General features: G+C 46.6%; 1 protein-coding gene and 1 long non-coding RNA gene across 6 annotated transcripts in view; one reads left to right on the top strand and one right to left on the bottom strand.

Moving 5' to 3' along the window:
* Positions 1 to 25,898, top strand: part of MAD1L1 (mitotic arrest deficient 1 like 1) — a 1,517,492-nt gene that overhangs the window by 796,908 nt on the left and 694,686 nt on the right. The gene's annotated exons all lie outside the window — the stretch shown is intronic.
* The window catches only part of LOC134943766 (uncharacterized), an 83,399-nt gene that overhangs the window by 38,216 nt on the left and 19,285 nt on the right, over positions 1 to 25,898 (bottom strand). The window lies entirely within an intron of this gene.

The following is a 25,898-nucleotide window of genomic DNA, read 5'->3' as shown; positions in this document are numbered from 1 at the left end:
GGGTTCTAGAGTCAACGTTATGTCGATTTCTGCTAGACGTGTCCTGTGGAACATGCAATGGACAGGTGATGCCGACTAAAAGAGGCATATGGAGGTTTTACCTTACAATGGTGAGGAATTGTGTGGAGAAGGGCTCTCGGACCTGGTCTCCACAGCTATAGCTGGTAAATCTGATCTTTTGCCTTATATTCCCTCACAGCCTAAGAAAGCACGACATTATCAAATGCAGTCCTTTCGGTTGCAGAAAAACAAGAAAGTATGAGGAGCGTCCTTTCTTACCAGAGGTAAGGGCGCAGGGCACAGCTAGTTCCCAGGAACAGAAGTCCTTCCCGGCCTCTACTAAATCCACTGCATGACGCTGGGGCTCCGCTTAGGGAGTCCGCCCTAGTGGGAGCACGTATTCGACTCTTCAGCCACATCTGAGTTCACTCACAGGTGGATCCCTGGGCAATAGAAATTGTTTCTCAGGGTTACAAGCTGGAATTCGAAGAGGTGCCTCCTCGCCGGTTTTCCTTATCGGCCCTACCGTCTTCTCCCCCAGAAAGGGAGATAATATTAAATACAATTCACACATTGTATCTCCAACAGGTGGTGCTCAAGGTTCCCCTCCTTCAACAAGGAAGGGGATATTACTCAACCTTGGCTGTAGTCCCGAAACCGGACGGTTCGGTCAGACCTATTTTAAAATTAAAATCTCTGAACCTATACTTGAAAAGGTTCAAATTCAAGGTGAAATCGCTCAGAGCGATCATCGCCAGCCTGGAAGGGGGGGATTTTATGGTGTATCTAGACATAAAGGCTGCATACTGATAATGTCAAATATTACCTTAAAACATGAAGCTATATACTAATACCGTGGAGCCGTTATGGCCGCTAGACCACGTGCACGTTCTACGCACTTTGTATGCTATTTGCGTACAGAGTCCTGCACGTGGTACGCACTTGGCGTACACATGCTGCGCTGAGTGTACGGATTACACACAGCGGGCGCACACACAGTGGATAACCTTTAAACCTTGCTAATAAAACACAGTGAGAATATACTTATACTTTAAACCTTAATAACCAAGTACCGAAAAGATGTAACGATTAGAACCTTTTAAACAATGTGTATGGTGTTTGAGCAATTGAGTCACTAAGAAAAGTCCTTTGCAATAAACAGTGAAAACACAAAACCTGGTTTGGATTTAAAACCGCAGCAGTTTTAACACCGCCGTGGAGTGTTTAGAGAAAAAGGGGAAACACAATGCAAGTTATACACTACAAACCAACAGGGAAATCTAAACAGAATAACAGAATATACATGATCAATAGCGAACAATCGCAAACAAGAGCGAACAGAATGAGAACAAATGGTGAACAAAATGGATAACAAAATGGCTACAGAGAATAATACATACGTGGGGATGATTCGCAAGCGCGTCCTGGATCCAGCCCTCAGCATTCAGAGAGAAAGCCTTCAGAGAGAGTGAGTGTCTGGCCAGGCAATGGTGGTCTTTATATACACAACATACATTCACAATACAATGGTCCCTATAATCTCATTGTTCATTGGACACAGGAATGTGTCTCCACATTATAGCAAAGGTCATAGGTGGATTTGAACAGGTGGGCTGTGACTTTCCCCAACTGCTCTGGTGGGAGGTATCCTCAGGATTCCAGCCGCATGTGTAATAAACAGCAAATACAGTCAAGGTTCATAAACTACTTTTGTACATAACTATACGCAGGAGCGAGCGATCCTTTCCTAACCAACACCGAAATGTTACCCTTAAAATACCCTACAGCTGGATACTAGACACCACCTTTCAACCTTTATCTGAGCCTTCCTATCATGCAAAGAGGAATCTCTCTGTCCAGGAACAGTTTAAACTAAACATACTTGCTGACATTGTCTAGGGGAATATTTACTACAAAACACACTATATGGGTTAAATATGCTACGATCGAGTCGCCCGCTATACGCTCACAAACCCTACCGTAAATGCGCATACCACGCGCCAAAGCGCACGGCCGTAGAAGCTCCATTACGCAAAGTGCGAATATGCGCACACACGACAGAGCGAGTACGCGGGCATGTGCATGGGGTTAGTACAAGGCATATGCATCATGATATTTTTCGACTTTGACAATACCTTCATGTTCCCATTTATCCACCCCATCAGGCGTACCTGAGAATTACGGTACAGTATTGTCATTACCAATTTCAGGGTAATTGGCGGAAATGATGGTGCTCCTACGCAAGCAAGGAGTCACAATTATCCCATACTTGGACGATCTCCTAATAAGGCGAGATCAAAAGAGCTGTTGTTGAACAGCGTGTCACTTTCGCCGAAGGTGTCACAGCAACTTGGCTGGATTCTCAATATCCCGAAGTCACAGTTGGTTCCTATGACTCGTCTGCCCTTCTTGGTATGATTCTGAATACGGACCAGAAATTGGTTTATCTTCCGATAGAGAAGGCCCAGGAACTAATGGCTTTGGTAAAAAACCTATTAAAGCCAAAACGGGTGTCAGTGCATCACTGCACTCGGGTCCTGGGAAAGATGGTGGCAGCTTACGGGGCCATTCCCTTCGGCAGGTTCCATGCGAGGACTTTCCAATGGGATCTACGGGACAAGTGGTCCGGATCACATCTACAGATGTATCAGTTAATCACCCTGTCCCCTAGGGCCAGGGTGTCTCTCCTATGGTGGCGCAGAGTGCTCACCTTCTGCAGGGTCGCAGGTTCGCTATCCAGGACTGGATTCTGGTAGCCATGGATGCGAGCCTCCGAGGTGGGGGAGCAGTCACACAGGGAAGAAACTTCCAAGGTCTTTGGGTCAAGTCAAAAAACTTGTATTCAAATCAACATCCTGGAGCTGAGGGCCATATACAACGCCCTTCGGCAAGCGGAAGCATTGCTTTGCGACCTACCGGTTCTGATCCAGGCAGACAACATCACCGCAGTGGCTCATGTAAACCGCCAAGGCGGCACAAGGAGCAGAGTGGAATTGGCAGAAGCCACCAGGATTCTCCGCTGGGCGGAAAATCATGTAAGCGCATTTTCAGCAGTTCATTCCGGGAGTGGACAACTGAGAAGCAGACTTCCGCAGCAAACACGACCTGCATCCAAGAGAGGACTTCTTTAGGAAGCCTTCGCACAGATTGCAAGTCAGTGGGAACTGCCACAGATAGACATGATGGCGTCCCGCCTCAACAAGAAGCTACAGAGGTATTGCACCAGGTCAAGAGACCCTCAGGCAGTAGCTGTAGATGCCCTAGTGACACCGTGGGTGTTCCAGTCGGTCTATGTATTTCCCCCTCTTCCTCTCATACCCAAGGTGTTGAGAATAGTAAGAAAAAGAGGAGTGAGAACAATCCTTATTGTTCCAGATTGGCCACGAAGGACCTGGTATCCGGATCTGCAGGAAATGCTCACAGAAGATCCGTGGCCTCTTCCTCTAAGACAGGACCTGTTGCAACAGGGGCCCTGTCTATTCCAAGACTTACCGCGGCTGCGTTGGACGGCATGGCGGTTGTACGCCGGATCCTAGCGGATAAGGGTATTCCGGATGAGGTCATTCCTACACTAATAAAGGCTAGGAAGGACATGACATCTAAACATTGTCACCGTATATGGCGAAAAAATGTTTCTTGGTGTGAGGCCAGGAATGCTCCTACTGAAGAAATCCATCTGGGCCGTTTCCTTCACTTCTTGCAAACTGGAGTGAATTTCGGCCTAAAATTAGGATCTATTAAGGTTCAGATTTCGGCCTTATCCACTTTCTTTCAAAAGGAATTGGCCTCTCTCCCTGAAGTACAAACTTTTGGGAAGGGAGTACTGCATATTCAGCCTCCTTTTGTACCTCCGGGGACGCCTTGAGACTTTAACGTGGTGTTAAGTTTCATTAAGTCACACTGGTTTGAACCACTTAAAACGGTGGAGTTGAAAAATCTCACTTTGAAGGTGGTCATGTTATTAGCCTTGGCTTCGGCTAGGCGAGTGTCGGAATTAGCGGCTTTATCACATAAAAGCCCCTATCGGGTTTTCCATATGGATAGAGCGGAATTGCGGACCCGTCCTCAATTCCTGCCAAAAGTGGTTTTCATCCTTTCATATGAACTATTGTGGTGCCTGTGGCTACGCGTGACTTGGAGGATCCAGAGTCCCTTGATGTAGTCAGGGCTTTGAAAATTTACGTGGCCAGATTGGCTACAGTCAGAAAAACAGAAGCACTGTTTGTCATATATGCAACCAACAAGATTGGTGCCCCTGCTTCAAAGTAGACTATTGCTCGCTGGATCTGTAACACGATTCAGCAGGCGAATTCTACGGCGGGATTGCCGTTACCTAAATCGGTCAAGGCCCATTCCACTAGGAAGGTGGGCTCTTCTTGGGTGGCTGCCAGAGGGGTCTCGGCGCTAAAGCTGTGCCGAGCTACTACTTGGTAGGGTTCAAACTCCTTTGCAAAGTTCTATAAGTTTGATACCCTGGCTGAGGAGGACCTCCTGTTTGCTCAATCGGTGCTGCAGAGTCATCCGCACTCTCCCGCCCGTTTGGGAGCTTTGGTATAATCCCCATGGTCCTTACGGAGTCCCCAGCATCCTCTAGGATGTAAGAGAAAATAAGATTTTAAACCTACCGGTAAATCTTTTTCTTGTAGTCTGTAGAGGATGCTGGGCGCCCGTCCCAAGTGCGGACTACTTCTGCAAGACTTGTATATAGTAATTGCTTAAATAAGGGATATGTTATAGTCTCATCGGTCTTGGACTGATGCTATGTCGTTTTCATACTGTTAACTGGATAGTATATCACAAGTTTTACTTTATTCATGTGCAATGCAAATGATTTCTCAATTAAACATTTACCATCTGAAGTCTTATCTTCAGTCCCAGCTTGATGAAATACATATGGTGTGTGCATTTTCTTTTTAAAGCTCTGAGATCTATTTTTAGGTAGTACGCTAAACAGAATAGACATGTTCAATATATGCTAAAGTTCTGGTTGGTAAATTACTATATAACATATACCAGGCAGTTTAATTGTAGTGCCCTACATAAGCGTACACTGTCATACAATGTACCATAAGTGAATAAGAAAATAAACTAAGTCTAACATGGATACAATATAAATACAACTATTGGTCCTACCCAATCAAGTAATATCCATAAAAACACTCCTCAAATGTTGTGTACTTTTGAAGCTGCATCCAGCAGTATGTGCTTTGTTTCCCCTGTGATCTGGTGCGTACTGCGGAGTGCCACCTAAACTTGTTACAGTGGGGATACCATTTATGGGTTACACTGGGGGGTTTATGTGCTTACCATTATCTGGGGTGTTACTTGCTACAAGGTGGAGAACCTCTATAATGCATGTTGAAATGTCCATCCGTTGTATTAATGACATTCTTTTTGGAATTTCTTTAAATAAAAAAGTGGGATTGAGCAATTCTTTGCATGTTTGAAGATGGCTGGATAGACCTCACATATCTTTAGCATGCCTACCAATCTGAGAGATGACCTCCCCCATTTTTAATTAGTGTGGTTTTCCACACTCGCTTCGTCCCCCAAGCACTGTGACTAAGAGGGGGCTAAGAGCGATATTACAACACCTGTTCTGCACATGTGCAAAACGGGTCTTCTGCCTTTTGCAGACCAACAAACATTATTTTTGTATGTAAACTATAGGGTTTGTGTATAAATCCAAATCAGGCCCAGTGTCCTATGTGGTACTGTAACTGGACAACAGGCTGAAATCTCAAAGCTGGCATGTTTGTTAGCATACCAAGCAATGTGTCTAAATATAGAGCAAACAATATGTCGGACTGGCTTGGTAAAGCACAAAGTTAGCCGTTATTAGAGCTATTATTTAGCTCTGTAATACTAAGCCCCTCAGATATATAGAATAATGTGAAATTGTGGCTTCAGCTACTCTGTAAATGGTTACACATCTGTATGTATATGCACCCCAGTTCAGACACAGTTCAATAGGGCACTGTCTATTGTAAAGGGGGGTACACACGGAGAGATCCGTGCTTAAAATCTAAGCAATCTTGCTAGATTGCTTAGATTTTAAGCACGGATCTGCCGTGTGTATGCAGGCTCAATCTAGCGGGTCGCTCACTTCACCGTTGTGTGAAGTGAGCGGCCCCCCGTCGGCTTTCCCCCTCGCTCAGCACATCGCGCTGTGCTGAGCGGGGTGAGAGATGTGTGCTGAGCGGTCTGTGTTAAGATCGATCAGCACACATCTCTCCCGTGAGTACCCCCCTTAAGAACCCCAGTAGCACCAATCCTGAATACACAGATTAGATGCCTTTTATTCCAGATATGCAGAAAGATGGACCAGATTACATGAAATGTGCTTCTCCCTTTCTGCAGAGCCCTTCTAAAGCAACATATTTTCCAGAAATTATTTCCGCAGTGAGGCTGCTTTCTGCCTTGGCCATTTTATCTGTTGGGCTTTCATCAGTACAAATTAGTGTGAATACCAGAAAGTGCAGTTTTATTACCTAGATTCTCGATTATATATTGTATATATATTTTTTTTACTCATGTAAAATTCAAAAGTGTAAAAATAATATAGGTGGTAATTACTAGCTACGTACATCAGGCCTTGTCCCATCCATCTTTATTAAATGTGTGTGTGGTTTTCTAAGCGGGTTATGCCTGTGGAATAATTTTAATAAGCTCCAGAGCGGAAAAATAAAACAAAATGCAGTGCTCAAACCAATAACCACTTGGTGATAGTATCTTTTATACCTTTCTATTATACTGTGCTGAAAGGTTCTTTTTATGTGCCTACAGGAGCAGCACTATGTAAATGGACCTGTAACTGCGCCTTTAAACTAGTGAAATGGACCTGAATGAAGTTCCAGTTAGTACCAGGACAGACCAAATGGTCAGGGGCTGTTCCGGCAACACATGACAAAATGTGTTTTGCTGATGAGAAAAATGTAAATCAAAGCTCAGTGCATGTGCAGAGAGGCTGAGAGCCGGTCCGAGAGTGAGTCTGAAAGCGGCAGCTGTCCTTCACCCCTGACACCTACTGTACTATAATATATATAATGCATGATACAGATGTCCCTTTCCTGTTATACTTCCAACCCCCTTTCCCAGTCCTCTTCTCTCCCATTACTCCATGCTGCATACTAGGTGTGACATGCATGTACCATAGCTGCAATTTGGTCTGCACGCACATGTGCGTGATGACTTAAAGTAGATCAGGACCTAATTTTATCTGTATCTAATATATGTGTGTGTGTATGTGATAGCACTCACAAAGTTCATGTTGCATCATGCTGCAGTGCAATAAATCTCAGGCAGCTCCAGGAAGAAATCCACAGTTTGCCATATATGGGGTATATTCAGTTGGCGTCGGATCCATTCCGACATGCATTTGTCGGAATGGATCCGACAACCCCTATTCTATCCCATCTCCATTCGACTTTTTCAAGTCGAATTGAGATGAGGAACCCAGCGGTGGGGGTGGGGGGTGGGAGCAAGCCTGGTGGACGCTGCCGTGAGTGGCAGCGTCCACCCGGCAACCAGAATCCCGACAACCGCATGTCGACACCTTTTCTCCCTCTTGGGGGTCCATGACCCCCCTGGCGTGCGGAGCGCAGCGAGCCTGCAAGGGGATCTTTTGCACTCGCCCAGCTGTCAGTATGCCGGCGGTCGGGATTCCGGCGCCGGTATCCTAGCCGACGGGAGCCCGGCCGCCGGTATAAAGTTAGGAGAGGGCACTCAAAATTAATTAGTCAAAATTCATCTTACAATGTAGTAGAGTCGACGTTTCGGCCCTCAGCAGGGGCCTTTGTCAAGACAGATATCACTGACAACCTCACAGCATGGAGACACCTTTGAGGTTGTCAGTGACATCTGTCTTGACAAAGGCCCCTGCTGAGGGCCGAAACGTCGACTCTACTACATTGTAAGATGAATTTTGATTAATAAATTGGACTTTTTTATCTTTATGCTTGGTGAGTGCCCTCTCCTAACTTTAATGGTTAGCAAACAGCCTATTATTGGTATATTACCTTCATGGAGCAACCCACTGATGGACTACACAGAATGTGAGTGCGGATTTTCGAATGTATGTATGTATATATATATATATATATATATATATATATATATATATATTTATTTTGTACTCATTCATTTTTAGGCTGCATTTACATTCGGCCCATTCAATAAATGTGAAGTTTTTTCTATTGGTCGAAAATTCCAGCACTGGCGAAAACCACGCATATCAGCGAAGTCGAAAAAATGGCACTTGATTTGAATACTCCCCCAATGCATCTTAGTCACAACACAATGCAGCTAGGATGCACCAGGAGACTGTGTGGTTTAATTTTATAAGCGACACTTGAATATTTGAATCTATAGTTTCGACCACGAGATCAAACAGATGGTGACTGTTTTTGTGGCCAAGGCTGGTCATGTAGCCACAGTACCACACATGCAGCAGCACACCCTCGCCAACCAATGCCTGCCACAAGTGTTGGAAGCTATTTCCAGGCTCTGTTCGAGAACTTATGGTACCTTTCTCTATCATGACAGTGCCCAGAAGACCAGGAGAGTGGTGGATTTTGTGGCCCATGAATTCATGGTCATCCACCGTACAGTACAGACCTGGCCCCCATGCAACTTAGCACACTTTTAATAATAGTATGCACAACATGTTGCAAATTTGTAAACAAAAATGTGGGAGTTTTCCAATCTACAAATTCCACACTCCTTTGTGTAGTGCCAAATTAAACCCTGTGGAAACCCCTAGGTAGGGTGGCCAATACCGGGCATTTTTTTCAATCCCGGGTGTCGGAATTGAAAAATGGTCAATCCCAGGATACCCGGGATTGGTTAGTTTCCTGTGTATCTCTCCCCCCCCCAATCCCGAACTGCCCTACACCACCCTGCACACATAACTCGCCATGATACCTTGGAGGGCAGGTGGGCAACTCCATTGGTGTAAAGTCCATTCAGCGGGTGACGGGCGGCTGGCTGCGCAGCGTGACTGCTGACTTCACGTCACAGTGTGCAGGGGGAGCCGGGAGGAGGGTGCCAGGCAGCGTCTGAGCCTCCTAAGGACGCTCAACGTTACCTGGCTTTAAAAATAACAATGGGCAGTCTGATCCGAAAATCCCAGGGATTGGAGCTTCCAATCCTCGTATTGAATACCAGCCTATTTTTGGCCTAAATCCCGGGATCCTGCCGATCCCGGGAATTGGCCACCCTACCCTTAGGCAATTACAATCTTGGGGGCCTCCCTCGTAAATGATCTCCTAATAAGTGTTTTAATTTTACCAACTAACAGTCTATGATCTGGAAACTGTAATGTGAATCTGATGTCTATGGTGATGGGTACATTACATTAATACAGTATTTGCTCTATAGAGTCTTTAATGTAAAGTTTTCTTTCTTTGAGTTGAATCATTTGGCAACATTCAGGAATATACAATGGATGTATAATACATACTGTATGTGTTTGATACATTGCAAATAGGAGTGTCCAACATGCTTAAGCCCTTTTCTTTTTCATCCACTAGGGGTCACTGGAGTACTCTTGGGATATGGACGGTGTTAGCAAGGACTGGGCACTGAATATTCAAATTTCAGTAACTCTCCTCCCCTCCATACTCCCAGAATACCTCAGTGTTTTTTCGGTGCTCACATGGACAGGAAGCAAAAGTGTGGACCTCCAGAGGGGGACATACATTATTTACTTTTAAACATTTTTGTTTTTATTTTTTATACATTACAATCCTTTCCCAGCTTCCACAAAAGCTATGGGTCCAGGATTACATAAGCTGCTGCGTGCAGCTCTTGGCGTGTCGGGCCTCACAAAGGAGCCCCCTCACAGCCACAAGCAGCTCAGCTAACAACAGCTGAGGCTGCAGAAAGGACTGAACGGAGCTTGCTGGAAGAAGCCCCGTCAGAGTCCAAGTACATCAGCTACCTTCAGCTGAGGCTGCCGAACGGAGCTTGCTGTTGAAGCCCCGTCAGAGCACAGGAACCAAGGTATTTATGACCGGGGCGGTCAGCTCACGCTGCCGCCCCGCCGTGTGGGGGGACTGCTCTGTGCGTCGCCCCAGGCATCCCGCTGCTCCGTCACTGCCACCGCTGTTATCAGCTCCCCGCCGCCGCTCCCCTATTCCCGGCCGCCGCTCCGAGGGACGCGCTGGACGGCCGCTGCAAGCGCCGTTCTCAGCGCTCCCTGCCTGTAATGCAATCAGACAGCGGACAGCGCTCAGTGCTGCCGCGGTCTGTTCCTGTAACGGCCGGAGGCTTAGGGGAAGGTAACCACTCAGACCGCGGAGAGCGTTCACTGCTGCCGCGGTCTGTCTCAATAACGGCCGGCAACTCAGCACGGCCAGCGCTCCCTGCACACGCTAAGGGGGTAGCAGGGGGGGGGGGGGGGGGAGATGCCGGCGCCTCTGATCACTCAGACCGCGGACAGTGCACACTGCTGCCGCGGTCTGTCCCTGTAACACAGCCCTCTAGTAACTAGTGGGCTCATGCTGGGCAGTCAGGAGTTTCCCTGTCCCTATTACTTGTAGCGCAGCTGCAGGGGGGGGGGGGGGGGAGAGATTATGCCACAGCAGCAGCAATACACAGTCTATGCTAAAGAAGGGGCTGCATTGTGTTATATATGCATTCGTGTAGCACTTGTTATACCATAGACAATGTTATACCATAGAAAATGTATATAAAATACTGTATGTATATATATATGGTCATGTAACGAAATATGCTATATGTTCTTTGACTATAAGCACATGGCTGGAGGCCATTCCATTTTAATCATACTTTCTGTTTCTTTTCCAGAACGTTCCTGTCCTACAACACTGCTCCATCGGATGGCGCAGGGGTGTTGGTAGGAATTTTTGGATCAGGTTTCTTATGGTCTGGCCACGTGCACTGCACTTTGACCATATACACATTTTCGCAATTTTACTGAGGTGGAATTGGTTTGTCTTTGTCTATTTATTTGTCTGGTTACATAATAAGTCAGTCACCAGCAAAGACGGAAAAGTTGTTTCACTGCAATGTCTGTACCAGTGGGTTCCCGGTGAGTTCTACCACATGCACGGTATATGTTATACTCCCATTTCATCTCCTATTTTGCAAAGATAGTTTTTATTTGCCTTATAAATTCCCAGTTTCTGCTATGTTGCAATCCTGACGATTCTATGCCAGGCCTAACTGCGCCAGATGAATGTGAGAAGGGTGAATAGACCAGCAGTCAGATAGTGTGGGTGCGTCAGTCTCTGAAGTTTACAGGGACTGAAGAGGCTCTGACAATTTCTAAGGTGGTCTTTACTAGGCCACAGATCTCCAGTGTGGAATCTCTAAATAAGATGTTAATAGGATCCTGATACACAGGTTTCTAAACCTCGCCGATTTCAGTCTAGTTACCCGTTTCCACAGTCAGTGACATCTCCATGGGAGCTATGCTACAGTCGCTGTATACAGCAGCAGGGGTCTTGCTTCGACCGTGTTTGGTTGGCATTTGGGTAACTACGGCGTTGCTTGTCTGGATAACAGGACTCGGGTCCGCCCTACAAAACGTCCACCTTATGCTTCTCGCTGATCAAATCTGCGAAGCTGCTGATTATCTATGTACAGCTTCTACGGACGTCTGCCTAGTCAGTTCTCGCCTTTCAGCGTCACTCGTTGTGGCACGACAAGCACTCTGGCTGCATCCTTAGCAGGCGGAGGCAAAGGTTGAGAGAAGCATTACCTTCTGCGAAGGTTGTTTGGTCCTGATTTGGACAAAGGTATTTTTCACGGGATACTCTGGACCAGCGTTCGAATCCTTTAGACCTCAGCCCTTTCGAGGCCGTGGTAGACAAACAGCCACGCCTGGTAGGTGAAGTCGAGGAAGTGGTTTTCAACAAACCAACGCCAGTCGTCCGGACGCTAAGGTCACCGGCAAGCCAGTGGCATGACGGGCTCCCAGCCCATCTCGGTTCTCCAGTTGTGGGAGCACGCCTTCCGACGTTTTATTTGGCATGGTTGCAGATATCCACAGATGGGTGGATCCGCAATTTAGTGTTAAAAGATAAGAGTTCGACAGTCTACCGCCTCTGCGGTTTTTCAACACAGGACTGCCTGTGTAGGACGGCAAGAGGGCGGTTCGGTAAATTGCCTTTCACTCTCTGCTGGAGTCAGCAGTTTTGATTCTGGTCCCTGTACACCAACAAGGTCACGGTTATTATTCCAGTCTGTTGTGGTACCAAAGCCGGATGGCTTGGTCAGGCCAATATTGCATATTTACTACAGATTCAAGATGGAATCTCTGCGGACAGTACTTGCAGGTTTAGAGCCACAGGAATTCATGATTGCGCTGGATCTCGAGGATGCGTACTTACACATTCCGATTTGGCCACCTCATCAGAGGTTCTTGCGTTTGCAATACGGCAGATCCATGATCAGTTTCAGGCTCTACCGTTTGCCCTCTCGTCAGCGCTTAGGGTATTCACCAAAGTGATGTATGTTTTGATGGCTCATCTCATATTCCTGTAAAGTGATAATAGTTCCGTACTTAGACGATTTGCTCATCAAAGCTCCGTCTCAACCAAATGCGCCTTCAACATGCGTTGCTAAGGTACAATGTGCTGGTTCAGCAGGGTTGGTTTGTCATCTTCAAGAACTCACATCGGATTCCGTCTCAACGACTTCATTTCCTAGGAATGATTCTCGATACGGTAGATCGAGGAATTTGTCTACCAGAACAGAAAGTACAGACTTTTCGTCATCTGGTACGATTAGTGCTCAAGCCTCGGTATGTTTGTGCATTCGCCTGTTAGGCACAATAGTGGCGGCTTTCAAAGCGCTTCTGTTCAGAAGATTTCACTCACTTCCTTTTCAACTGCATGTGCTCGCACAGTGGTCGGCCTCGCAGGTGCAGATTCACTAGAGGGTGAGGTTGTCTCCACGGGCCAGAGTTTCTGTACTCTGGTGGCTCCAAGTACACAATCTAACCACAGGAAATCGGTTAGGCGTCTGGAATTGGATAGTTCTAATCACAGACGCGAGTCTCAGAGGTTGGGGAGCTGTAGTTCAAAATTGTCAGCTCCAGGGTCTCTGGGAGGATCACGACAGATTGCTGTCTATAAATGTCCTAGAACTCCGACCAATTTACAATGTGCTACAAGTAGTGCACTTGCTTCGGTCTCAGACTGTCCAAGTGCAGTCAGACAACGCAACGGCGGTCGCGTACGTCAATAAGCAAAGGGGAAAGAGAAGCCGCATGGCAATGCGGGAAGTAGCTCGAATCCTCAATTGGGCCGAACATCACCAAGTGATATTGCCGGTAGTGTTCATTACGAGAATGGACAACTGGGAGGCGGATGATCTCAGCCATCAGGATTTTCATCCAGGAGAATGGGCATTAAATCCAGAAGTGTTTCACATGTTGGTCCAGAGGTGGGGTTACCCTCAAGTGGACCTGATGACATCTCGCCACAATCACCAAAAGCCAGTATGTGTCCAGAACGCGAGATCCAAAGGCAGTGGCAGTGGATGCTCTCACGATTGCGTGGCCGTACAGCCTCGGGTATCTCTTTCCACCGTTTCCGCTGCTCTCTGTTGCTTACTCGCAGACGATCCTTGGCCGCTTCTGCTACGTCCGGACCTGTTACGACAGGGTCCATTCCTTTACCCCGATTTAGCGCGGATGCGTTTGAAGGGGTGGCTGTTGAGACCGCCCTCTTAAGAAGAGAGGGCATTCCACTATCGGTTATAACAACCATGTTACGTGCTAGAAATCCAGTTACGACAGCTCATTATTACAGGATTTGGCGTGCCTATATAGGTTGGTGTGAAGCTCGGAAGTTTCCGACATCATCTTTCAAGTTATCCCGTCTTTTGTTATTTCTACAAACGGGGTTAGATGGAGGACTGCGTTTATCTACACTAAAGGTGCAGGTATCTGCTTTGTCAATTTACTTTCAAAGAATATTGGCTCTATTGCCGTCTCACACACCTTTTCTGCAAGGTGTTCTCAGAGTACAGCCTCCATTCATTCCACCTACAGCGCCATGGGACTTGAATCTGGTTTTAGATTTTGTACAGCTTCATACTTTGAACCCTTACATCAAGTGGATGTTAAGTTTCTCACTTGGAAAACGATTTTTTCTCCTAGCCTTAGCTTCGGCAAGGCGTGTTTCAGATTTGGGTGCATTGGCATGCAAGCCACTTTTTGTAGTGTTTCATGATGACAGAGCGGAGCTTCGTACGAATCCCGCTTTCTGGCAAAAGGTAGTGTCACATGTTCACATCAATCAACCAATAGTAGTTCCTGTGTTAACAGGACAGTCTGGAACTTTGGATGTGGTACGCGCATTACGCGTTTATGTATCCCGAACGTCTACAGTTTGTAAGACGGATACGTTGTTTGTTCTCTATGATGCTGCCAAATATGTGTTGGCCAGCTTCTAAGCAGACCTTATCCATATGGATTATACTGACCATACGTCAGGCTTACCTTCATGCTAGGTTACAGCCGCCTACATCAGTAACAGCTCATTCCACACGTTCTGTGGAAACTTCAGGGGCAGCTGGTCGTGGGGTTTCTACGACGCAGAATTGCCATGCGGCTACATAGTCATCAGTGCACACGTTTGTGCGCTTTTACAAGTTTAATACGTTTGCGGCATCAGCATCTAGCTTTGGCCGCCTAGTGTTACAGGTGCCAAACAGCTCTCCCGCCCACGAGGGAAGCTTTGGTACGTCCCAAGAGTACTCCAGTGACCCCTAGTGGATGAAAAAGAAAATAGGAGTTTGGTACTTACCAGGTAAATCCTTTTCTTTGAATCTATAGGGGCACTGGACGCCCACCCAGAGCAGTTTTACCTGGTTGTGGTAAGTTCAGGGGATCTTATGGTAACACATTCTCACCGATTTATCGGTTATGGTGTCAACTGGTTAGTTGTCAGTTACGTTATGTGTCAACTTTATTGTTGTCCGTTATGTTATAATATTATAGGTAATTCTCCATTGTTCATCCTCTCTATCCTGTTCGCCTCAAGAAAAAACACTGAGGTATTCTGGGAGTATGGAGGGGAGGAGAGTTACTGAAATTTGAATATTCAGTGCCCAGTCCTTGCTAACACCGTCCATATCCCAAGAGTACTCCAGTGCCCCCTATGGATTCAAAGAAAAGGATTTACCTGGTAAGTACCAAAATCCTATTTTTGTCTCCGAAATCTCCATTACATCATAATGGAAATAGCTCCCTGTGAAGCCTAGACTTTACTTGTTTTGACAATGTTTATTGTAGATAAATCAATGAGTTCTTATACTTCCAAGAGTAGTGTTAGCAATGCCTATAAACTTTTATATCCATCCTGTGGCTATATAATTTGTAATGGAACTACAAGGCAAGCATGAGCTAGCTGGGCTTGTAATTCTATTACAGCTTGTACGCACAGGTTGCTTAAGCTCTCTGCAGAACAAGGGCATGACTAACTGAAATTAATGGGGGAAAAACTTTACACGCAGAAAAAATAAATATTGCTAGTTAAAATACTCCCATTATTTCAGCGTGTCCAGGGTTAGTAATCAGCTGTTATATCCCACAAATTCCATAGGATATTCCGGAATGTGTGTTATACCCCTTTTACACTGACAATTTTATCCCGGGATTTTGCACGTGAACGCGCATCATCCCGGGATTTTTGTGAGTGTAAAAGGGTACACTTACAATTTCCTGGGACGAGCATCCCGGGATTTCAACCCAGGTCTCGACCTGGGTTGAATCCGGGACCATCCCGGGAAGCTGTGCAGTGTGAACGGGTGTACCGGATCAAGGCGACCCGGTACCCGTTCCCTGCATAGGATGAGGCGGTGCTTGGAGAAGATTATCTCCAAGCACCGCCTCCGGAAGACTCAGCAGTGACGTCACCGACCCGGCACGCTATTGTAAAAGGGTCAGTCCCGGGACACATTCCCGGGAAATTTCCCGGGACACATTGCCGGGAATGACCCGAGGCTGCGAGTGTAAAAGGGGTATAAGTGTAGGAGCTACTGTGGCTGTTATGTATTTCACTTGGGCAGAGCTACATACGCTGCTCCATTTCTTTGTTTTTACAGAGTTCTCTTTTACAACTTTGTAAATGTCACATATTGTTTTCCATTAAAAAGTTTCCTCCTATAACAGAGGAAGATTGGTTTCCGCAGACCGTTTTGGGGCTCATAGCACTGCAATCTGTCACTCTGTCTGCAAGGCAAATGGAGCCTCTGCAGCTAGGATAGTTATGCTGATCACATTAGCTTCATTTTCCATCTCAGAATTACAGTTCCACCTGTCCACAGCTTTTATCAGTCATAGAAAGAAAATTAATATTTTAACCGGAATACTGCATTTAATTTAACATAATTACTTTTGTGTGTGTAGTGGATAAGACTGATCAGTGGAAATGTAGTTTATTCAATTTAAAAACTGTGATTGCAGAGAAAAACATTTTTTTTTTTTATAGGGCAACTTTACAGTTCTACATATGGAAAACATAAGGAGTATTTATTGAAGTCAAGTGTCTTACATAAAAAAAGCTACTAATAACATCTGCAGCTATAATGACTGCATTTTTGTATATAACATATAATATATGAATTTTTAATTTAATACAGCAACAGCTGCAGGCTGAGTATTACTTGGTTAGCTGTAGTGAAGAAGACAGTACAGTAGGTGGCGCTGTATCAAAAGTTGACACTGTAGTTCTTTGTTTTGTAAGTGTACTCTTAATTAGTGTTCTGTTACTCATTGAAACTTTGCAGATTTCACAGGAATATTGCTTGTATGCTTTTGTGATGTATCTGGGCCCATTACTTGTTGCAGAATACTCTATTCTGGCCAAGCATCAAACATTCAGGGTAGGGTAATCCATACATTACTGTTACTTTTGCAGAACTGCATCACAATGAAGAAGACACCAATACTAATTGGAAGCGCTTTGCATCATAACTTTTAAAAAGGCTATTTACATGAATTTTTTTTTAATTTTTTTTTTACCTACCCAAATTGATACATTTCACCAGACACAACACTGAAAACACACATTTGGGTGGAATATCCTAATCCAGTCTCAGTGTAAAACTTGATAAAATGAACAAGTATTGTTCAGAGTAAAGTTTATTTTATCTACCCTGAATGTTTGATGCTTGGCCAGAATAGAGTATTCTGCAACAAGTAATGGGCCCAGATACATCACAAAAGCATACAAGCAATATTCCCGTGAAATCTGCAAAGTTTCAATGAGTAACATGAGTAGTCATGGGGATCCTTACAACATTGGTAACTTTGCATACAATTCCAAGGTTGTTGCTAAACTGAAGATTAGAGGTTGTATGAATGTTTTGCAACTTTATTAATGTTTCTATTCTTCACATTGACCACATACAGGTCAGTATAGCCTACAGGTTTTATGGGTGATAACCAACTCCCTCCACCCCCCCTTTCCCGTCCCTTCCCCATCTAGCCACCACCACATGTGCTCAGCAGGCTATGGGGTATATTCAATTGCTGTCGGAACTGCTGTCTTGTCGGAAAGACGTCAGTTTTCGACATTTTCAGGACGGAAGGGGTTACGACCTATTCAATCACCGACTTTTTTTTTATCCGACAAGTCAGGGAATTCGATTTGTTGGAAAGCACGTGGATCGGCGGAATAGCTGCCGATCCGCGTGCTTCTGTCGGAAACGGCCAAATCCGACAGGTTTTTGTCCCCGTTTCCGACCATCTCAATCCAACTTTAAAAAAAGGCGGATGGAGATGAGGGTGCTGTGAGCAGCGGGGAGACGGGGGAGAGCAGCGGCTACAGCAGCGTAGCTGGAGGATGTGGCACCACAGCCGCTCACAAGAGCGTCATCCCGGCTCCAGCAAGCGAGGTCCCGCCTGCTGTAGCCTGGACGCTGCTGTGAGGTCTGGCTCTGTGACATTTATGGAAGCCCATGGTAAACATTTTAGTTCACACGTATGCATGCAGTGCAGCGTACCCAGAGGATGTGGCACCACCGCCGCTCACGGAAGCGTCCTCCCGTCCCAAGCAACCGAGGTCCCGCTTGCTGGAGCTGGGAGGACGCTGCTGTGAGGTCTGGTGGCAGTGCCTCATCCTCCGGCTACACTGCTGTAGCCGCTGCTCTCCCCTGTCTCCCCGCTGCTCTCCCCCGCTCAGCACCTTCATCTCACTCAGCCTTTTTTTAAAGTCGGATTGAGATGGTTATTGAATAGGTCCTGTCGGATCCATTCTGACAAATTCATGTCGGAATGGATCCGACTTGAATTGAATATACCCCTATTGCACTGTTCCAGACTCATATGTGCATGTGGAAATCTTCAAGAAAGTTAGATATGCCCATACTGTAGCTTTAGGCTGTAAATACAAGACGGACACATTACAGGGACCATGTGGCTGTCACTGGCATGTCGTAGGCTACAGTAAAACAAATGGAACTACACAGCAGAACCATCATGAGCGGATCTGGAGATCCAGGGGCCTGCTGTATTGTAAATACCTTAAATACCAATGTTTAAAATGGCACCTTCCCTTCTGTAGTAATATCTCCTAGTACAATTCCCATTTTATCCTCTCTGCTGAGTAGGTTTGATAACTGGCACCTGTGACCTTTAATTGAATCTGATAATTAAACCTTTTCTGCAGAGATAATTTAGGAAGTGCCACCCACTGCATGTTAGTGTGGTGTGTGACTTTCTTAGCCGTTTCTGTGTGCATTATTTTGTCAGGTGGGTAGGATCTGAATTTTACAGCAGAACTTGTGAAATATAAAGTCTCTGTACCAGGTAATATGCAAGAAGAGAGAGCTGCTTATTGTGTCCGTTATACTGACACATTACTCGTTCAACCGCCTAGCTGCCAAAGTCACTAATCATTTTATCACTTGTAGCATTGTTTTTGCATTCTCAGAAAAGCAATAGTATAGTACTTACATACAATGAAAGATGTTCAATTTACCATCAAAACTATTTTTTCTGTTCAACTAAATCAGTGACTTTGCACACTGAGCCAGCTTTTCCAAAAGAACAACTGACCAGCTCTTTTACTGTCCTGACCACCCTGGGGTGTATGGAATCGTGGTGGAATGACTCCAAGATGCAGGTATTATGGTTTCACTGGTCCAGTGTGACAGTCCTGGTTATCCTAAAATCTGGGGAGACCTAATATAATTTTTCTGATTTTGTGGTAACAAGCATTGGGCTGAAAATGACGGCGCTGATTACAAATTGGAGGGGGACCCCACGTATTCTGTTTAAAATTACTTATTCATTTCTGCAGCAGGTTACATTGGTTTCCACAGGGAAACATCGGGGGTGTAGAGTGGATCTTGATCCAGAGGCACCAACAGGCTAAAGCTTTAGGCAGTCCCAGGATGCATTGGGGCCTCCTATAACCCTGCCAGGCACTGAGAGCTCAGTTTCGTGTTTATGCCTGCAGCAGCAGGTCAGCTAACAGGAGGGCTGCACTGGGCTGACCTTAAAAGCTTTATCTGAAGAAATGTCATATCTTGGCTGGTCTGCTAATGCTGTATATCTGTGTGACTATTCAGCGCTGCAGCTCCATCACCTCCCAAGCTGCGTCACATACTCCCGCGGCCTGGTTGCCGGGTACTTGTGGCGGAGACGACTTAGGCACACAGTCGCAGACCGCTCTCCTGGATCGCGTGGCTGCTACGGGGAGGAGGTAGGAGGGTCCCCCCGACAGGACCTGCCATTAAATTGTGTTGTATCCACAACCTAGGGAGACTGGTCCCGTCGCTGGCGTGGACACTGTCACTGGGCATGGACCGCACTAGACCACCGGGGTGTCTGAGTACAGGTCGGGTGAACTAACATCCCACTTACTAAGGCTCACAGTACTTGAGGTGGAAGTCCAGCATAGGGGAGCTGGCGCTTGACCTGTAGCCTCTCCCCTGGCCCAAGGCGCCATGTCCTCACGGATTTCCTGCCCTGGAGCTGCCCCACACTCTCCCTCATTCCCTGCCTGAGACGCTGAGTGCCATCTTCTGAGCATAGCTGCGGTTGGTCTCCGGAATTGCAGGGCAGGGTTTCCCTTGTAAAGCTGCCTGTATGCAGCGCTGAGACTTTACAAACACTTGAGTATCCTACATGTCTCACAGCGTTAGTTGAGAGAGTGTACCTGTTAAAGAATATATTGTACGAGTATTGTGATATATCCTCCGGTCACTGACCGCGCTGTGATACTGTATATATTAGTCCAGTGCAGCTTTATTGTGGTGGTGATTTCTGCATTGCCTGTGACTGTGTGTGCCTGTATCTGCTGTGTGGTTTCACTCTCAGTGTTTCCCTTATATAACTGTCACTATATTCTGTACTCTAAGGGACTAGGTGCATCTGGGTCTCATAATATAATGCTACACAGTATTTATCCAATACGTATATTCTACTGTGTATTCAGTCACACATAATACCGGATTTATTCGCAGGTATTGTACTTTGTCTGGCTTTATCGTACTAAGTCGCTCTGTTGTTGCATTCTCACATAATGTCTAACAGAAAGGGCAGTAAATCAGTGGAAGCTTCTGCATCATGCTGAGCATGCTCCAAGGATTTACCAGAGGGGGAAGTGTTATATGATTATCTGTGTACTAATTGTCATACACCTCCCAATCAGTCTGCAGCTCCTGCATCTACACTGGAGCCACCATGTGCTTCGTTCACCAACCTACTGGGTACTCTGGTGGAACACCTAGCGCCACCTATAGGACTACCGCGGTGCCACTGCCACCACATATTGTCCCAACGGTTAATCCGCCTTGGGCGGAAAATTTATCTAACCAACTGCAGCAATTAAATCAGTCTCTGGTTAGACAGAAATCTACACCAGGTCACTCCCATGTCTCTGGGTCCTCTAAGCAGGCTGCTTCCTCCTTACAATCCACAAACCTCTCTGCCTCATCTGAAGGGGAGGAGGAACATATGGTCCTGTCAGACACTGAATCCTGTGTTACTGATGAGGATTCTCCCTTGCAGATTGATGTCCCTGCCTTAGTGGCTGCTATTAAGCATATCCTTCAAATCACTGGACTACTGTGGCAAAGAAAACTGATGAGTTTAAACAGCAGAAGGTGATTAAAACTATATTACCCCATTCTGATCATCTTGTGGACATCAGGTGGGAACCCTGGTCTAATCCAGGAAAGGAATTCCCTCTGCCAAAACGGGCCTTGGCTCGCTATCCTCTCGCTGCAAAGTTATGTAACAAATGGGAAACTCTACCGCCGGTGGATTCTCACATCACCCGCCTCGTGGTGTCGTCCACTCTGCCTGTCACCACTGTCACCTCACTGAAGTAACAGACAGATAAGCGTGTGGAGGGATGCCTGAAATCTATTTACTCCCTTACTGGAGCAATTCGTAGACCCACTATAGCTGCCTCCTGGGCTGCAAAGGGTATCGAGGCGTGGGTTCAGACGTTGGAGGAAGAGCTGCCTGAGGATATATTCGACAATGCCAGACAAATACCTGACAATAGGCGTCCTCTGAGGCGGGTGTATTGGCAGCCAAGGCGTCGACCACCTCTGTCCTGGCTCACCGCATACTGTGGTTGAGGTCTTAGATAGTGGGGACATTTTGTTTAGGGAAGACTTAAATAAAATAGTGTCTGAATTAGCAGCAGCTAAGACGGCTTTCTCCCCACTACTAATCTTTCTGCACAGAAGGCAAAAGGTACCACTTTGCGTTCCTTTCGGCCTCAAGGGAAAGCAAAAAGTCAGTAATACCCGAGACAATCTCATGCTCCCAAAACCACAAAGCCCAAAGCAAAACAATCCTGGCCAGCCGGTTAGCCTGCTTCAAAACATGACAAGCCTGCTGCCTGAGGGGGCGGGCCTCCCTCTGGGGGATCCCAGGGTGGTAGGCCAACTTCTACAGTTTGCCCCAGATGCTTGGGTACTGGAAGTTGTCTCTCATGGGTACGCTGTCTCGTTCAAGAGACGTCCCCCCCCCCCCCCGCCAGTTCTGCACTACGACCCTCCCTTCAGATCCGTTGAAGTTGCAAGCTCTACAAACTGTGTGAGTTCCCTCCTGAGTACAGGAGTGGTTGTGCCGGTACCTCAGTCCCAGTGAGGCAACGGTTATTATGTGGTCCCGAAACCCAATGGGTCCTTCCGACCTATACTAAATCTCAAATCCCTGAACAAGTTTGTGAGAGTGCCCAGGTTTCGTATGGAAACACTGCGCTCCATTGTACTGGCTATGGAACCTGGAGACTATATGGTATCCCTGGATGTACTGGATGTATATCTGCATATTCCTATTGCTATGTCGCATCAGCAGTTCCTGCGGGTTAGCTATGGGCGACTTTCACTACCAATTCCAGGCTCTGCCATTTGGACTGGCTACGGCTCCTCGGATCTTTAACAAGATCATGGCCGTGATGACCATCTCCGTCGCCAGGGAGTCAGAATCCTGCCGTATTTGGATGACCTGCTGATTCTGGCAAATTGCTACGAACTCCTCCAGTCATCTGCAATAGACGATGACCTTCCTGCAAGCCAATGGGTGGCTTATCATTTGGAAGAAGTACTCACTGGTTCCAGCTCAGAGCATGGTGCACCTGGGGCAGTCCTGGACACGCACAGTTAGATACTGTTTCTGTCTCCAGAAAAAGTCCTGAAGCTTCAGGACAGGATAAGACACTTCATTTGTCATCCCAGAGTGTCAATACACTCAGCGATGCAAGTACTTGGCCTGATGGAGTCAGCCTTCGACATGGTAGAGTATGCTCAATTTCATTCCTGCCCACTACATAGGTTAATGATTTCCAAGCGGGACGGCCTACTTCGTCGGATCAGATCTCACATGATTTCTCTGACTCTAGAGGTTCGTCTATTGCTGGTCTGGTGGCTCCAGGACCAGCAATTAAGCAGGGGCCGTCCCTTCTGGATCCCCGACTGGGTCCTGCTGACAATGGACGCTAGTCTGAGGGGATGTGGAGCGGTGTTGGAGCAACACTCTCTTTTCAGGGTCGCTGGACCAAGTTGGAAACATTCTACCCGATAAACATCCTAGAGCGTGAGGGCACTGCCTCTAATATAGTACAGGCCTGTTCAAGTACGATCAGACAATGCCACCACGGTGGCATACATAAACCATCAAGGTGGCACTCAAAGCCACATGGCAATGATGAAAGTGTAAAAAATCCTTTGTTGAGCGGAACGCCATCTGCCAGCCATATCGGCAATGTTCATTCCGCGGGTCCTGAACTGGGAAGCGGACTTCCTCAGTCGCTAGGATGTACACGCCGGAGAGTGGAATCTTTATCCAGTAGTCTTTCGACTCCAAGTGGACAGTTGGGGCCTACCGAACGTAGACTGATGGCGTCTCAACAGAATCACAAGGTTCCGGTCTTCGAATCAAGGACCAGGGATCCTCAAGCAGCATTCGTGGACGCACTGGCGGTTCCATGGAACTTTCGACTTCCCTACGTGTTCCCTCCAGTGTCACTCCTGCCCAGGGTACTACGGAAGTTCAAGCAAGAAGGAGGAATACTACTTCTAGCCGCTCCAGCGTGGCCTCAACGGCATTGGTTCTCAGACCTGCAGGGTCTGTCTACAGAGCATCCCCTTCTACTTCCTCAGCGCCAGACTGGCTTTGACGGCGTGGCTTTTGAAGCATCACTCCTGAGGGCCAAAGAATTCTGAGGCGGTTGTCCAAACTATGTTGAAGGCCCGCAAACCAGAATTTTCCCAGATTTTTTACAGGGTCTGGAATACTTATTTCACGTGGTGTGCTGATAAGAATTATGATACATACAGATTCGGAACTTCCACAATTCTGGCTTTTCTGCAAAGATGCCTAGACTTAGGCCTTCGTCTGGCCTCCCTCAAGGTTCACATATCTTCCTTGTCGGTATGGTTTCAGAGAAAATTTGCGTCTATACCTGATGTTCATACATTCACTCAGGTGTCCTGCGGATTCAGCCTCCCTATGTCCCTCCTGTGGCTCCATGGGATCAGGCTGTTGTGCTAAATGCCCTGCAAGAGTCTCCATGTTAACATCTTGAATCGGTGGACCTTAAATGGTTCACGGCCAAGGTCCTGTTCTTGCTGGCTATTGCGTCTGCAAGACTGGTGTCGGACTTAGGCACTTTGTCATGTCGTTCACCCTTTTTGATATTTCACTATGACTGGGCAGTTCTACGAACTCGCCCCGTTTATTTACCTAAGGTGGTGTCATCATTTCACCTTAACCAAGAGATTGTGGTCCTGGCCTTTATCTCTTAGTTTTGTCTTCCAAAGAACGTTCTTTAAATGCAGTTATGGTTCTCCGAATCTATGTGGAAAGAACTATTAAAGCCCGTTCTACTCGGTCTGTTGGACCTTTTTGGCAGGCCTGCCGTGGCATGTCCGCAAAACATTTGTGCAAGGCAGCTACAAGGTCCTCAGTGAACACGTTTCTTAGGTTCTATGCCTTTGATACCTTCGCCTCCTAGGATACTTCCCTTGGACGACGGATTCTCACATCCGCTAAGGCGCGTCCCCTCCCTTGAGGAACTGCTTTAGGACATCCCCGATGTTTACCTGTGGAAACCAATGTAACTTGCTGCAGAAAAGGAGAGTAAAGGTCCATACACACGGGCCGATATAGCGGAGAGATTTTGACTATATAGTCAAAATCGCTCAGAAAGTAAGTGCATGTCACTCTGTGTGTACACAGCTAGCGATAGCTACGCGCTTCCCCGCCAGATCGCTATAGCTGCTAAAAATAGACTGTACAGGCAAGTCAATTTTGGCTATGTCGCTGGAAAACAAAAAGCATCCCCTTGCTTAAATGATTTAGCCAAAATCGCCCATAGCCAAAGTCGCTGGAAGTGTTAGTCATAATCTCCTACTGCCAGTTCAAGGGAAAACGCTCAGTCAGAATCTCTCATAGTTAAAATCTCTCCGTGTGTATTCACCTTTATGGTAGACTTACCATTGTTAACTCTCTTTCAGCGGGGTACATTGGGTTCCACAGGGAAATATCGGGGGTGTAGAGTGGATCTTGATTTTTTTGAGCTTTCTCTTTAAATTTATCTTACAGTGCAGAAATAGGTGGACATTGTCTGCCTACCTCTGTACCAAATCGTTCAGGGGTGTGTGTGTGTGGGGGGGGAGGGAAATGAGGTTTGCACTTCTTCACCCCTACACTGAAATGATAGTTGTCCATTTCTGAGCACATAAAAAGTTATCATTTGCGCCCACACACCAGCAGATTATCATGCCAGCCAGCTTGTTGGATGGTTGACACAATGGCCATTTTGTCCAGTACTTTATTATTATTATTATTATTATTATTATTATTATCCTTTATATTACACTACAAGGGTTCAGCGGTGCCTTACAAAATACATAAACATGTACAGTATGCAAACAAGAAAACAGTGACTTAAAAGACAAGTTACATTATTGATAAACATTGCTGCGTCAGTAGTCATGGCACTCAAGTAAGCAGCAGGGTGGTGGAAACCAGGGTTTATGCATTGCTGAAGGGAATATGGAGTAGATGATAGTATAATACCCCTTTTCCACCTACGAGCACGGGTCGCAGCCGGGAGCCTGACACGGGAGCTGCCCTGCTGCGACCCGTGCTCAGCCCCTTTCCCATCAGCAGTCACCAACCCAGCATATTGCCGGGTTGGTGACACTTCTAGTGACGCGGCAGGGGCGGCACTGGGAGATCACATGATCTCCCAGCGCCGCCCTTCCATACAGTGTAAACGGGAGCCGTGTCGCAACGACACGGCTCCATTTTACACTACAACCCTACCCGGATCATTCCTATGTCCTACCCAGGTAGCTACCCGGGTAGGATTCACGAGACACTTGATCCGGGTTCTTGCGGTGGGACCCTTTTCCACTTACAAAAAATACGGGTAAATGCTTTTACACGT

This window comes from Pseudophryne corroboree, chromosome 7 (genome assembly GCF_028390025.1).
Source record: "Pseudophryne corroboree isolate aPseCor3 chromosome 7, aPseCor3.hap2, whole genome shotgun sequence".
Classification (NCBI taxonomy): domain Eukaryota; kingdom Metazoa; phylum Chordata; class Amphibia; order Anura; family Myobatrachidae; genus Pseudophryne; species Pseudophryne corroboree.
The sequence above is the reverse complement of the archived record's forward strand: the minus strand, read 5'-3'. Positions and strand labels throughout refer to the sequence as shown.